Consider the following 14,503-nt stretch of genomic DNA (forward strand, 5'->3'; position numbering starts at 1 on the left):
GTCCCCTATGTGCATCTCATTTGCATGCATTTCCATTATCTCTCCAAGTGCAGAAATGGGCACAGCCTCAGGCCCTTTGCCACACCCTCCCCCGGGGAGGAAGAAGTGCCAGGCCTTCTGCACTCTAGCCTCCTACTCTCAGATGGGCACCCTAATCTGAGGGCAGAGGACAGAAAAGCATGGGAACCCAGCCTGCCAACAGCTCGTCTCTCAGACACCTGTTGGAGGCCCCTTCCTCCTCGGAGCTTGCCTCAGTTTCCAGGCTGGATTCCTCTCAGGCCAACCCAGCAAGGATCACTGGCTTCAGCCTGGTCTTTGTCACAGAGCCCACAGCCTTCCCTCACGGAGCCACGTCCACCACCCTAACCCCAATATTATTTGATTTCTAGATGGACAGTCAGGGAGCCCCCCAGACTTAGGCTATCTGGATTCAGGAAGGTGCAGGCAGGATCCGTGATGAAATGCTTGAAGACAAGATAGAAAGCCAAGTGGATTCCAAGGGGGTGTTGATGAATAGATCAATGTCAACTTCCTGACTTGCCAAAGGGCTCTGTCCTCTGTCCTGGCTTGTCCAACATACTTATCAAGTAACTTAGGTGAAGAATGGAGGCTTCCTAAGCACACAAAGAAAATAAAAGTAGGAAGAACAGCTAAGATGCTGAAATGAATTGAATTGCAAAACTGACTTTATAAACAGGCTGAAATTAATAAAGGAACATTTCTCTTAGGGTCAAGTCCCAAATTAAGGTTCAAAAGTCACTTTAAAAAAAAACCAGAATATTGCACATTTCATTGCCTTTTTTCTTTATGACAAGAGAAAAAATATTTCTGATGTGCTAAACAAACCTGTGAGGATAAATTAGCAGCATGACTTATCTTAGTCATTGTTGCCAGTTACCTTCAGACAAGTAAAAAATAAATAAATAAATAATAGTTTGTGTAGGGAAAGCTCTAAGATTTAGTGAAAGCAGAAATTAAGTTCAGCCACAGTAGGATATGGCTGCCCCCAAAAGGCAAATGCACTTTGGGTTACGTTAACAAAGGTGCAAAACCCAGACCAAAGGGGCTGAGAGTTCCACTTCACTCCGTACTACTCAGACATCATCAGAGACGTTTCTCTTCTGTATTCCACAAACTAAGGAGCACCCAGAAGAGGACAGCAGTAGACAATAAATGTTGGTGGGATCCAAGCACAAGGAAGGTTACAGGGAGATAATAAAGAAAGAAAGGACAAAACAGGTATCATCAAATCCTTGATAAACTGCTTGGGAAAGCGAGCCAGGGCAAATTGCACGGCCACCTACAACTCCACCGTCTCTCTGCCCCTTCATTGGTGAATTCCTTGAAGCCTGGGACCCTTTCCTATTTATCTTTGAATGTCCAAGAAGCAGAAACACCCAGAAGCTGAGCAGCTGCTAAAGACAGGACAGCAACCGGACAAGGCCAGGCCTGTGGCGCTGAGCAGTGGGGAGTGAGCTGGCCCCAGCGTGAGAGCTGGTCTTTAGCTAAGCCGGCTGCCAGGCTGGAGGGTGCGAGGGGCTGGGCTAAGTGGATGAACTTTTGGCTCACACATGCTGTCCCAGGCTGGCTTGTGTACTGGCCAACTGGCCTCCCACCCCAAAAACACCCCCTTGCCACTGCCCAGTAGCCCTGTGGGGACTGGCTCCAGACAGACACCCTTGCCCAAGGTCTGGTGCTACCCACTGGCCCAGGTCCCCCAAACCTGGGGTTTCTCTCCAACTGTGTGCCCTTCTCCTGCCTCCTCACTCTTCAGTGTTTCTACTTCCCTTCCTTAACCCCTCACTGCACCCTCACCTCTCCATTCCCATTCCTTAACATCTAACCTCCTTCCTCCCATGTTCCCCTAGGACTGTTTCTCCTTGCCTGGTGTCTTGTGGCAATGGACTGCCAAAAATTTCACCCCTCGGCCTCTCCCCATACATATTTTTTTTCAGTTTTAAAGCCCTTTCAAGGTGGGAAAGAGCTGGAGACTTCCCTCCTGAGGACTTAAGATTCCACCCCCATAGGTAGTGATAATACAGTATTCTCTCACTTACGACAGGTATTACGTTCCAGATCCCTCGGCGAAGTAGGAACCTTACATTTATCCTACACTCTTAAACCTACGTAACTTTAACAACATACGTATACAGTGCTACAAAACCCCATGATATAGAAAAATTCCGGGATAAATAATTAAGTATAATTTTTTTTTTTAAATCCCACGATACAGTGAGGCCGCGATAAGTGAACCGCAATATAGCGAGGGACTACTGTAATCACTTTGTTCCACCTTGAAATGAGGTGCTATCCCTCCCAGGGTGTAGCAATCACAGAAACCTAGCTCCATCCTGCCAAAGGCCAGGAGTGGTGGGAAGAGTGTCCAGGCTTTGAAACTGCCTACCATGGCTGAAGCCTGGCCACCCCGCTCACTGGCTGTGTGACCTCTGAGCACTCAGTGCAGAGTCTGGCACAGAGCAGCCCTCTGTGATCACCCCAACATCCTACTCCTTCAAAGAAGCCACCCCCACCCCCACCCCAGAGTCACCATTCACCTGTCCTTCCTCTGTATCTCTCTGGCCCTGTTCAATAAGCACTCACATTTACTGAGTGCTTTCCACGTGCCAGGCACTATGCTGAAAGCACACCAGGGTCACTTTAATCCCCCTAACAATCCTATGGGTGGTGACCATTATTAATCCCATTTTGCAGATGAGAAAACTAAAGTTCAGAGACACCAGCTGATTGCTGCTACTCCTCTAACGGAAGCAGCAACACCAGTCACCGGGGACCTCAGGGCCTTGCCAGTCAACATCCTGTACAAAGCAGGGCTCTCCCTGGACCTGACAGATGCTCAGCCAGCCCCGCTTGCATACTCCAGGCCCTCAGAGCTCCTCCCACACCCAGCAGCTCCCACCTTGAGGGGACCCCTGCATCTTGTGGCTCCCGGTTCTGCTTCAGAGAGCAAATCCCTGCAAAGCTATATTCAAATCTCCCTCCCCACGTTCTCTCTCTCTCTCTCTCACTCACACACACACACACATGCCCCACTCACAATCTCTCACTTCCTGGGCTGGACAGTCTCAGCAGTTTCACAGTTTCTGGATCTTTCCACATTCCAGGTGCTCAGTTGCGTCTCTAGTTCTGGTCCTTGTCCAGTTGGCCCTCATTCGTTCATTCATTCACCCCTTCACTCAACACATGCTGTTTAAGTGCTGGCGGTGCGCCAGGCCCCATGCTGGGACCGCAGCTGGAACCTGAGAGAGCCAGGCAGAGCGCCTGCCCTCAAGGAGCACTTGGTCCAGAGGAGGAGGAGGGGGACGCTGAACATACAAAAACACAAACACATGAGGTTCACAGAAAGATAAGAAGGGCAAGAACCGAATGCCAGAGGGAGGGAGCACTTGGGTCTAACAGCTGATGGGCAGGCCCTGTCCTAAAGCCCGGGAGTGCATTCACTGTCTCCTCACCACAGCCCTGGGAGTAGCTACCACTCTAACCCTGCTTTTGTACATTGAGGAAGCTCCGATGTGAGAGGCAGTCACTTGCCCGAAGTCAATAATAATAAGACAGCAAAGAGGCCGCGGTGACGGGACTGAATCCCAGCCGGCACGGTGATCCGTGATGTCGTCTTCTCTCTCAGAGGTTCAGAGACTGTTCGTTCCTTAGGACCCAGTTCTCAACCTCATGGCCCACGCAGTGCCAGCAGCAGCCTGACCCTGGGGGAGGCAGTGGCCCACCCTGGCATGACCTGGATCCCATACTGTGCTTGTATCTGTGCACACCAAGGTCACCCTGGCTTCGCCAAGATGGCAGTCACAGAACCCCCGAGTTGTTCTCTCACTGATGTCACCTTTGGGCCTTTGGGCTTTACCCTGGTCAGCTTCAAGGCCTCTGTAGGAACAGTCAAAGAGGTGAATGGGACCAGTCGCCAGTCCCTCCCAACAGGGCTTGCTTAGACATGGCTCCCTAACGGGACCAGGGAGGGCGCAAGGAGGGGTCCAAACTCTGGGAAACAATCACCCTGGGCTCTTTGCAGGCCACCCCACTGAGGCTCACAAAATGCTGACAAGAATTTAGAGCTGACCAGCCCAATACTCTCCTTGTAGTGGTGTGGAAACTGAGGACTAAGAAGAACAAAAGGGAGACCCAACATCCCCGCAGGAAGGAACTCAGGGCAATCAATCCTAGAACCAGGTGCCCAGCTCCCAACCCAGTGCTCAGGCCGCCGCATCACACTGGCCCCGGGGAGAGCCAGTGCTGGCGTCACCCGTGCAGGGAGGGAAGCAGGAGCCTGTCCCCCTAACCACCAGGACAGAAGGAGCAGCTCTGGAAAGGGAGGGACCCACAGGGCCCAGGGAAAGGATGCTTGGGCTTCCAGTGCAGCACAGTACTGCTCTCAGAAAGATGACCAGAGCAGAGGCTGGGGTGGGAAGGATGAGCAGGGCGAGGGGCCACAGCTAGAGCCCCTTCCTCTGGGTACTTCTCCTTAGGGACCCCACAATGATGGTTGTCCTAGGAACACTGTGTTCAGGCTGTGAGTCTTGGCTCAAGCACCCTGCCCTGGCAGAGCTCCAGCTGCCTGCTTAATAATGTACAGCCAATAGGCCATTAACAGCAGATTCCAACCCAAAAAAAAAAAAAAAATTTTTTTTGGTGGTTGTTTTTGTTGTTCTTGGGTTTGTTTTTTTTTTTTTTTTTTTTTTTCCCCTTCTTTTTCTTCCGGGTAATTGGTGGTGGTTATGAAAAACAAGTCTTATCTGGCTGATATCCAGGGCAAGCACAGATTGCCCAGGATAAGGGATCCTGGCAGATCCCACCTGTCTCTTCTCACCCCCACCCATCGTGCCCAGGCGCCAAAGTGCCTGGTCCTTCCTCCATACTCCTGGCGATGCCCCGTGCCTGCTACGCCAGAGGGGCAGCCATCTGGCACCAGGCAGTTCCAGGGAGGACGAGAAGGATGTGGGATGTGCTGGCAGCGGCAGAGAGAGACTAGGCGGGGGTCTGGCTCTAAATGGGCCCAATGCTTCCTAGGAGTGGTCCTGTCTGGCCAGAGTCAGGAGCAGAAGGTGAAGCTGGGATAGCCCAAGCAGATATGAGGACCCAAGTCCAGAATCAGATGGCCAACTCTCATGGACAGAACCGGGTGAGGAAGCAAGGATCTTGGAGCCCCTTGGGCTTCATTGCTCTCTGTCGGAGAGCCAGGATTCATGGTAGGGTCGAGGAGCTCAAAAGCAGAAGTCTCACAGGAGGGCAGTTAAGACAAGGAGTAGAAACCCAGGCCTGTAAGAAGCTTCACAATGAACGGATAGGTCCTGAGTTGTTTGTGGCAGCAGACCTGAGTGAGAAAGGCTGCCAGACTCTCCTTACCTCTCTAGCCTGGTGAAGCACTACCAGGAATACGAACAAGACAGTGCAACACAGTGGCAAGAGCTGCTAGGGGTCGGGGCCGGGGCCCAGAGGCCTGGATCCTTACAGCTACGCCCGGCTCCCTGGTAACCCTGGGCCTGTCTTGTGCCCTCTCTGGGCTTCCATCTCATCACCAATCAGCCAGGGGTTGCCCATCCTGCCTGAGGGTCCCAGCCAGCGAGGAACTGCCAAGGCCAGATGCAAGACAGACAGAGGGGTCCGTAATCATGCCGATGATGGTGATGATGGTGATGTGGTATCATTCGTCCAGTTCTTAGGATGTTCCAGGCACGGGATTTTTTTCCCAATGATGATTATCACCTTCATACAGAGGAGGAGACTGAGTCTCATAAAGATCAAGCCACTTGCCCAAGGTCACAAGGCTAGTGAATGACAGAGGCAGGACTCAGATGCAGGACACCTAACCTCAGGACCTTTTACCATTCTGCCTTCGAGGTTCCAACCAACGGGAGCGGCTCAGACCCCAAGTGCTCCAGCTGCCTCTCTTGTGCCCTGCACATCTGTGTGCCATTCCTTCCTCTCCCATCCAGCCTCCTTCCTCCCCTATCCAGCCTCCTAGACTCTCACCGCGTCATGCCCAGACAGAGCCATCAGCCTCCCCTCAGTCCTTTCCTTCTTCCTACTCCCTAGACCTCCTCAGGGCTTCCTGCACCCCCACCCCAGGCAGGGGCACACACAATCATGCACTCTCACACTTACGCATACATACTCATGCATGCATGCACAGGTACCCACACACCACACACACACACACACACTTGTACCCACACAGGTACATGCCCAAACACATATTTACACATGGGTCCATGCACACTCCCATGCATGCACACACACACATACACATATAGGCACATGCGTGGACTTCAGCCACAGGAGATCAGTGCAGACACCCGCGGGTGGTCTGGGCAGGCAGAGCTGGACAGGTGTCTGCCATGCTACCCGGGTGGTTATTCCAAAGGCCAGAGGCTAATAATACCGCAGTGCATTCCTGGCCCGAGATAAGCGGCCCCAAGCATCCTCGGCACGTTCTGGCCTCAGTGTCTCACGCCTGTGGATTCCACCCACCCGCAGCGCCGTCCAGGAGCCCCAGACGCTGGCGCCGCCAGTACAGACACCTTGGCCGTGAGCCTGCCACGCTCCCCTCCGTTCTGCATCTTGACCCCAGGCCTGCTGTGCCTCAGTTTCCCCTCAGAACCATCCACACAGGAAAGAGAGAAGGTCCTCTGAGAAGTGGGCTAAAGTACAAGTTGTCCTTCCTGCATTCCAGTCCCTCCAGGCTGGGCAAACACACACCCTATGCAGCCTCAGGTGCTAAACACACAAGGCCCAGACAGAACCTAGGCGGGGGGGTGGGAGGCTGAAGGAGCCCCTCCTGCTAGGGAATGCATCTCACTTCACCAGCCCTCTTCACAACCCAATTATGTCATTGTTAGGGCTGAGGGGGTCAGGACAAAGGGCTGCAGGGTCAGGACAAAGGGCTGAGGCTCAGGAAATGAGGCACAAATATACAGAGTCCTGAGGGGCACAGAAGAAGGGAGGGGGTAACACAGACTCAGAGAGAAGAGTCAGAGAGAAAGGAGAAAGCAAAGACAGAAAGACATGGAGGTGGGACCTGAGATATGGAAAGGTGAGAGGCAGCAGGGACGGAAGATGTGGTCGTACGCAGGGGCAAGGAGCTAGAACGTTGTTGGACCTTGGGGATCCCAGGCAGCCTTCACATCAGTCTCTTCCTCACCTTGGAGCCCAATCCACATTCTGGGCCACAGTTCTAAAGTCTGTGCGCACACACACTCAAACACATGCATGCATGCACATGCACACGCAAACACACTCACAACTAACTCTCAGGTGTCCCTCTAGACAACTCAGTCAATGAGGTCAAGAGCTGTTTTGGGCATTTCTCAGAGGAGAACAGGAGGCCCTGAGAAGGACTGGGGCTGCCCCTAAGGTGCCCAGGATCTCAGAGGGAAAGCTGGGAAGAAGAGCCAAGTACCCCCTTCCCCTCAATTGCCCAGAAGGCAATTGCACCAGCCCGCGGAGCTGAGGCATGAGGCCCTGGAAGGAAGCCAGGGGAGGAGGGAAGGAAGCAGGCCCCAGGAACTCTGGGGCACAACTTTCTCAGCCCCAAAGAGATAGGATCAGGAAGGATCAGAAAAGTGGCCCAAGCTTGAGCCCAACAGTCCAGACTCAGTGAGGGCAGGACCTTGGCTGGCAATGAAAGCAAACAGTGCAAGGGTATGGGGGGTGGGGATGCACAGAGGGGAGCCCAGCTGAAAGAGGGGTCATGTTCCCACAAAGCCTTGGCCACCCCCAGCCAGCCACCCTGAAAGGCAGCAGCGCTCCTCAGAGCCGCATGACCCCAGGGCCAGCCCCTCCAGCACTGCCCGCTCACCCCTGCTCTGAGCAAGCCAGGCACCCTTACATGGGCATCTTAGGGACATGGTATTTATCAGATGAGGCATCAAGGGAGGCAGGCACATGAGCTCCCCACTGACTCCCAACTTTACCCCAAAGTGCCACTCTCCCCGCAGTCTCTCCTTCCAGAGCCACCTTCCTTCCTGGGGACAAGCAATGGCAAGGGCAGCCCAAGGCCAGAGAGGGGAAGCTAGGAATGAGAGGGCTACTGGACTCTGGACTTCACAGCCGGCTGGACAGAGGCTGCAGCTGGGAGCCTGGAGGGAAATGTGTGCCGCAGGGAGAGAAGGGAAGGAAAGCAGAAGGACAGGAACTAAGGAAACAGTGATCCCATGTCACCAGAGGTTAGTGAAAAGACAGAGGCAATGATATATGTAGATACATGGTTACTGTAGACAGAGAGGCTAGAGCATAGTTTCCAAGTTCATCTGCTTGATTCAAAACAACTGAAACAAGATTTTTTGAGATAATCAGGGAAAATTGAACACAGACTCCGTATTAGCTCCTCTTAAGAAATTACTATTAATTATGTTGACTGTGATAATGGTATTACAGTAATGTTAAAATTAAAAGTCCTTATCTATTAATGATATATACTTACAGTAAAATAATACAATGTCTGGGAGTGGCTTTAAAAACACCCCAGCAAAAAAAGGAGGGAAAGATAAATGGTTGTTGAAGCAGTAGGATGGGTACAAAGGAGCTCAGTATACTATTCTTGCTACTTCTGTATGTTTTAAATCTCCCATAATAAAGAATTAAGCCCACCTCAAAGTAGGAGGGGGCAGGGCTTATCTTATCCATGTTTCCTAGAGTGTGGTATGCAAGATGATTTTAGTTGGAAGCATGCCTCAACAATTTTATTATTTTTGCATTTAGGAAGGAATTACGAATATAGAATTGTAGATTAAGCCCATAAATTCAATCATTAGAATGAGTAAAAGGTTAGAGAAGCAAGTCTTTTTTTTTTTTTAAGGAAGTCATAGCGTAGGATGGTGATGACGGATACGGTAAAATGAGAACAGAGAAGACGCCCGACAGCATCTGGGAAGCCAGCAAGCTCACCGGACACCCTCTGCATGGAAGCTGACACACAGTCCCCTGCAGAGTCATGCGCCCTCTGCCCAAAATCTCATCCGCATCCTGCACGTGCAGGCATGCCACTACCCTAAGACATCAGCCACTGAGGACGGACAGGACTGCAGCGGGCAGAGAGCTGGCACAAAGGGTGATCATGGGGAGGTGCAGCAGCTGGAGCTGCTCATCAAAGGCTCTATGCTCCCATAGTCTCCCATTTGCCCACAGCCTCCAAGGTAGACATCACTGCACCCATTTTACGGATGGGGAACCTAACTCAAAGAGGGTATGTGGCTTCTCAAGACTCCAAGGCCAGTGGGGGGGGGGGGCAGAGTCAGGATTTGAACCCACGTGTCTCTGACACCCAAGCCTGCTAATTGAACCTCAAAGACAAGGCAGGTCACCAGCCAAGCAGGAGCATAAGGCAATGGAAGAGTTGGAAAGGAAGACAAAAATGATGCGATGTGTGGGAGGGAGAGAAAAAAGAAGAAGGCAGGGAGGGCCAGGGCTGCACAATAGGTTTGGGGTGCCTGAACAGTTGTTACACAGAAGTGGCAGAAAGGGAAAGACTGCAGCAAGCTGAATGCAGGTTAGACCACTAGTGAATCTGGAAGGTAGAAATGGAAGGCTGTGAGCCTCGGTCAACATTTCAAAACATCACACTTCTGAGCTTTGGGCTGGAAGTACACCAACTCAGTACAGGAATGTAGGTTATTCCATGCCTCCTGGAAGTTCTAGTTGGTAGTCAAATGTGTTTGATTAATAAAAATGGAGAAATTAGTATAATTTCTCAAAATGTAAGGTTCACAGGGGAAATATTTCATTGTCCATCAGAGCCTGAAACCAGCCTGAAGACCAAGGGGTTAGGGCGGCACCCAGGAGAGAGCTGCCTGCTTGGCCTGGGTTTCTAACTTCCCAGATTTAGGAAATGGGGAGAGGGCTGTTAATGATAAACCTTCCTCTACTGAGCTCTCAGCACCCAGGAGATCCCCATCCATCTTTCCTGGCAGCTCAGATGTCCTAGGGAGGCCCAACCCTTAAGACAAGTCCTGCCTCCCATTCTTGTATCTTCTTTCAGGCCCATGGTCCTGTGTTGAGGATCAGGGTTATGGGAGCTTCAAGCTGCTGGGGGCAGGGGTGGGGGGTGGAGAGCAGGTATTGGGACTTCAGCAGCACAGCGGTTCTGGATCCACCCATTCATTAACTGCGTGAGGTTGGGCAAGCAGCTTGACCTCTCTGAGCCTCAGGTTACCCTCCTCTCCTCCCTGTCCATGCTAAAACTGGAATAATAATAACAACTTCAGCTATGGAGTAAAAAATAAAATAAAATAAAATAACGTCCTTACGGGCTGTTTTCAGAATTCATTGACATGACCCATGTAACATGCTTAGCATGGAACCTGACACCTAACTGCTTAATAAATGGTAACCACTTTTATTATTATTTACTTATTAACTATCCTATCTGAGATCCGTAGGGGGTCCCTTTGGTGGTCAAGGCTCTGATGGGACTGGACAGAGGAAGCAACAGCAGGGTGGGCAGCAGCCAGGACAAAGGAGGCCGAGAGGGGTGGGTGGCAGCAGCCCAGCCTCATCCTCTCCAGGAATGCAGGGCCAGTGGCTGGCGGTGGGGGGCATGGGGAGATGCCTCGCCGCTGAGGTCAGGCCCTATTCAGAGCTGGCGGAGAGTTTATCATCCTTACGTGTGGGTAAGTGGGGGAGGCGGGAGGAGGGGAGCGAAAGGGAGAGAAGCAGCTGCAGAGAGCAGTAGCAGGACTCCCTTTGCTGGAGGGACCCACCCCCGGGAAAGGGGTCTTGAGAGGCACCGCCAGGCCTCCACTGACTCACCCAGTGTGTGCGGGGCAGGAGTGCCAACTTCACACAAAGGAGACCCCCCATCTATATCCTGGCCAGAAATAGGACATTCCTCCCACCATGTGCACCATTTCCAAAGCTCCACACAGCAACCAGCGAGACAGAGATTACTTTCTTAATCTCCAATCTACAGATGAGGAAACTGAGGCTGCCCAAGGATGCTCACTGACACCAGTCCCACCTGTCACGGCCCAGAGGCTGGTTGCACAGCGGGGGACTCCAGGGTGGCGTGAGAACAGATGTGGCCTTACGGGGGCACAATTGGCCTGTGCTGTCTTTCCTTCATTAGCAGGAGGCAGGATGGGACTCTCAGATGTCCTTGCAGCTCCGCTCATTATCCTGCCCCCTACAGACTCACAGGCCACCAGTGCAGGCAGGCTAGGCCCTCCCCTTGCCACACACACCACTTCTCTTCTCCAGATCCCAGTCCAGTCCCCTGGGGCCCCTTTCCTGGCTCCCCACTGCCAGAAGGCACCTCCTCACAACTAACCAACTCCCTCCAGCTGTGGTTTCAACCTGTTTCCTCCCTGGTTGTCCTCCATGAGACTAAGAAAATAATCCAGTTACCCTCAGTGATTGTATCTGGTACCCACTCCTCTACCGAAGCTGGAACAACCCTGGGCCTCAGTTTCCCCTTATGGAAAGAAGGAGGACAGCTGAGAGGCAGGGAGGTGGGAGGAAGGCCAAGCTGCCTCAGCAGGGAGGTCTTTGGAGATATATCTAGGGCTTTCCCCTTGCACGAAAGCTCTTCACTCCCTAGTTTTCACATCTCCTGCTCCAGTTCTGGGAAAGCCAGGCCTCTCACCACCACCACCACCACCCACACCAGCAGTCTGAAGAATTTCAGGAAGCCTGCCCATCAGAGAGCCTTGCTGGGCAGCTGTGACCCCCTGCAGGGCTGTGGCAGGTAGCTAGCTAGGACAGAGAGTGACAATGGTGAGCAAAACAATGGGATCTTTTGGCCTGTTGTATGGAATTAAAAGAATAAAGTCAGTCCCAGAAGGTTTCCCTGCATCTCCAGTTATTCCCCACATGACCTCAGGATATTTCTCTCTCTCTCTCTCACACACACACACACACACACACACACACACACAAAACGAGGCACGTGCACCCACAGGCCACAATTCCTGCCTGGCCTCTGTGGTTAACCCACTTCGGTCTCTGATTACCCTCCTCCAAATGATCAGGTCAGAGAGAGGAACTGCAGCTAACAGCACCTCTGCCTCTCCTAGAGGGGAAGGGTACCCCAGGTGCGTCTCCAGAGGCTAGCTGCAAGTCCTGGTAGGTGCCTGAAGCCAAGCCCTGTGGAGGGGGTGTTCCATCTCAGGCTTCCAAGGCAGACATTTAAAATTCTTCTTCTGATTCCTCAATCCACCCCTTACCCCAGAACCATAATGATTCCCCCACTTTACAGGTGAAAGGAGGGATTTGCTCTCACAGAGGGCAGGAATCAAAGGTCAGATCTGGAAACTAAAGAGGCCTGGACCAGAATGGCCTACTCTCATCCCAAACCAGCCTGATGGGACCCCTGTTTTCTCCATCTACGCACCCAGATTGACATGTGAAAAGCTTTCCACAGAATGGGTGGGTATGATGGTTAGTTTTCTGTGTCAACTTGGCTAGACTACAGTTCCCAGTACTAAATCAAAACACTGGTCTAAGTATTGCATCAAGCTATTTTATAGATGTGGTTAATATCTACAATCAGCTGACCTTAAATAAAGGAGATTACCGTCAGTACGTTGGTGGGCCTCATCCAATCAGGTGAAGAGCACAATAACTGAGGTTTCCTGGAGTAGAAATTCTGCCTCAAGACTGCAACACCAGCTCTTACCTGTGTATCCAGCCTGCCAGCCTGCCCTACAGCTCTCAAGCTTGCCTGTCCCCTATTGGTTCTATTTCTCTGGAGACCCCTAACAGGGAATAAATCAAAGAGATCAAAAACTTAAAGAAATTCCCAATAGCAATAACTGGGTCAATCTGACCCAAGAAAAATAATGGTAACATTGGATTATAACCTAAAAAATAAAGTGTCTATCCAAGCTCCATACTGACATTAAAAAAAGAATTGAATAAGTAAACAAATGGGGAATAAGAGACAATTCTACATAGCAGAATTCCAATTAATAAATGTAGAAGGAATGGTGGAAATAGAAAATCAAATAAACCCAAACTCAGGGACATCCTACGAAAGAACTGACCAGTGCTCTCAGAAGCACCAAAGCCACGAGGGACAAAGCAAAACTAAGAAACTGTCCCAGCTTGGAGGAAGCTAAGGAGACATGAGACTAAATGCAACGTGGGATCCAGAACTGGATCCTGGATCCCCAAGGGGTAGCAATGGAAACACTGGCCTAATTCTACTAAAATCTGTGGATTAGTTAGTAGCATCTGATTACTATTCATTTCCTGGTTTCAGCAATTGTGCAATGGTTCCGTAAGAGGTCAACATTGGGGGAACTTGAGCAAAGGGTCCATTTTCTCTGTAAGTCTAAAATCATTTCAAAGTAAAAAAATTTAAGTGAGTCCTAAAGAAGACACAGAACAGGGATCGGAATGAGGGCGAAAGGTCGGGTAAAGAATTAAGTCATGGGATGGGATGCAGCGTGGGAAGGTCCCCAGATGCATCAGGGAATCAGACAGGGGCTGCTCCGGCTGCAAGAGCAGAAGAGGAAGAACACAGACCACTCGGGGAGCCTAGCAAACAGACCTGGCCGAGGGAAAAGGTGACATAGGTAGGACACACAGTTATTCCAGCTCTGGGATCATCACCTGGAGGACAGCTAGACTCAGCATCTAATGACAGTAACCATGATGCCACTGCCACCACCCCAGCTGTCACAAATCTCTGGCTACTGTGCACCAGGAGCTGGAAACTCTCTCCATATCAAGACAATTTAATCCTCACCACAACTCCGCAGGAAGGTCTTTATGAGCCAGGTTTATAAATGAGAAAATTGAGAATCAGGGCACTTCAGAAAACGATCCAAGATCACTCAGCTATAAAAAGCGGGGGAAGGCTAGAAATTCAGTTCTGACTCAAGTGCTCCAAAATCTTAGAACAAAACAGACCTTGAATGCCCCCACAGTCCAACCTCCTTCCCCGGCAGCTGGGAGCTTATCATCTCTCAAGACAGCCCAGTCCAGCGGGGCCCATTCTAACTGTCTTTCCTGGAGGTTCAGGCGGGCTTAGTAATGCAGAACTTCCTCTACCCAACCGGACTACAGTTTCTGTCCTGGGACACCATTCTCAGAAAAGCGATAATAATAATTGCTAATATTTATCTATTGATCTAAGCACTTTGTATGCATTCACTCATTTAATTACTCGCAATAATCTTACATGGCAAGGACTGTTTTTATGACTCTTACGGCATAGAAACCCTAGTTGCAAAGAGGCAAAGCAGCTTGCCTCTTTACAGAGATAGTGTGAGCACTGGTTCAGGTTTCTCACCACACCACCTTCAGGTCAGACTCTCCCCTTGGGGATGTCCGAGAGTCTGGGTTCAGTTCCTGGGTCTCACTTCCACCACCTTCCTGGCTGTGTGAACACACTGCTCAACCCTCTCAGCTGTTTCCTTCTCTGCGACCTAGGGGATTACATTAATACCTACCTTTTAGCATTGTTGTAAGAATTAGATTAAATGGGTCCTGTCTGTGCAAGGATAGAGGATCTTTGTCAGGTGGGCATTCATGGTAGAAA

At 51.1% G+C, this 14,503-nt stretch overlaps 1 protein-coding gene and 1 non-coding gene across 2 annotated transcripts in view; one reads left to right on the top strand and one right to left on the bottom strand.

The window, feature by feature from the left end:
• The window catches only part of TNS1 (tensin 1), a 215,614-nt gene that overhangs the window by 132,844 nt on the left and 68,267 nt on the right, over positions 1-14,503 (bottom strand). The window lies entirely within an intron of this gene.
• Positions 781-910, top strand: LOC150022638 (small nucleolar RNA SNORA19). Its single transcript, XR_016513703.1, has one exon. It is a non-coding gene; the product is annotated as a small nucleolar RNA SNORA19 (small nucleolar RNA).

This window comes from Furipterus horrens, unplaced genomic scaffold (genome assembly GCF_987537825.1).
Source record: "Furipterus horrens unplaced genomic scaffold, mFurHor1.1.pri manual_scaffold_1, whole genome shotgun sequence".
Taxonomy (NCBI): Eukaryota; Metazoa; Chordata; class Mammalia; order Chiroptera; family Furipteridae; genus Furipterus; species Furipterus horrens.